Source organism: Arachis duranensis, chromosome 10, assembly GCF_000817695.3.
Source record: "Arachis duranensis cultivar V14167 chromosome 10, aradu.V14167.gnm2.J7QH, whole genome shotgun sequence".
Taxonomy (NCBI): Eukaryota; Viridiplantae; Streptophyta; class Magnoliopsida; order Fabales; family Fabaceae; genus Arachis; species Arachis duranensis.
The window spans coordinates 33028359-33029176 of record NC_029781.3 but is presented as its reverse complement, the minus strand read 5'-3'; positions in this window follow the sequence as shown (position 1 = coordinate 33029176).

Genomic DNA, 818 nt, shown 5'->3' with positions numbered 1-818 from the left:
ACATTTTCCTTCCTGATTTTGTGCTATGATTGAAAACATGCTTCTTTGGCCCTAAATTTATTAACTTTAATCCTCTCTTATTACCATTCGATGCCGTGATATGTGCGTTCAGTGTTTTCAGAGATTACAAGGCAGGAATGGCTTAGAGGATGGAAAGGAAGCATGCAAAAGTAGAATGAATAAGAAGCTGAAGGAATTGCTAAGCTGTCAACCTTGACCTCTTCGCACTCAATCAATTATAACTTGAGCTACATAGGTCCAAATGAGGGGGTTTCAGTTGCATTGGAAAGCTAACATCCGGGGCTTTGCAACGATATACAATTTGTCATAGTTGACTGATGAGCGGATAATTTATACAGTTTTTGGCATTGTTTTTAGGTAGGTTTTAGTAAGTTCAAGCTACTTTCGGGGATGTTTTCATTAGTTTTTATGTTAAATTCACATTTCTGGACTTCACTATGGGTTTGTGTGTTTTTCTGTGATTTCAGGTAATTTCTGGCTGAAATTGAGGGACTTGAGCAAAATTCTGAAAGAGGCTGACAAAAGGACTGCTGATGCTGTTGGAATCTGACCTCCCTGCACTCGAAATGGATTTTCTGGAGCTACAGAACTCCAAATGGCGCACTTTCAACAGCGTTGAAAAGTAGACATCCAGAGCTTTCCAGCAATATATAATAGTCTATACTTTATTCGGAATTTGACGATGTAACTTGGCGTTGAACGCCAAGTACATGCTGCTGTCTGGAGTTAAACGCCAGAAACACGTCATGATCCGGAGTTGAACGCCCAAAACATGTTATAACTTGGCGTTCAACTGA